Below are 519 nucleotides of genomic sequence, written 5' to 3' on the forward strand. Positions count from 1 at the left end.
TGGGGTGGGAAGCAAACAGCCCCTGATGACTCACTCCTCTTGCAGATCTCAGTTTGGTCCTTTTTATGGACCTTACTGGAGAGGAATTTCCCTCCACAGAATGTCTGAATCCTTGCATTCTTCCCTCCATCACTGTATTGATTCTTTTTTTTTTTTTTAACTTTTTTTTATCTATATCAACTTGCGTATTTCTTATTTACATTTCGATTGTTATTCCCTTTCTTGGTTTCCAGGCCAACATCCCCCTAATCCCTCCCCCTCCCCTTCTATATTCTTGTTCCCCTTCCCATCCTCCCCCCATTACCACCCTCGCCCCAACAATCACATTCACTGGGGGTTCAGTCTTGGCAGGACCAAGGGCTTCCCCTTCCACTGGTGCTCTTACTAGGCTATTCATTGCTACCTATGAGGTTGGAGTCCAGGGTCAGTCTATGTATAGTTTTTGGGTAGTTACTTAGTCCCTGGAAGCTCTGGTTGCTTGGCATTGTTGTTCATATGAGGTCTCAAGCCCCTTCAAGC

The sequence above is a fragment of the Rattus norvegicus genome, chromosome 7 (genome assembly GCF_021556685.1).
Source record: "Rattus norvegicus strain SHRSP/BbbUtx chromosome 7, alternate assembly SHRSP_T2T, whole genome shotgun sequence".
NCBI classification, from domain to species: domain Eukaryota; kingdom Metazoa; phylum Chordata; class Mammalia; order Rodentia; family Muridae; genus Rattus; species Rattus norvegicus.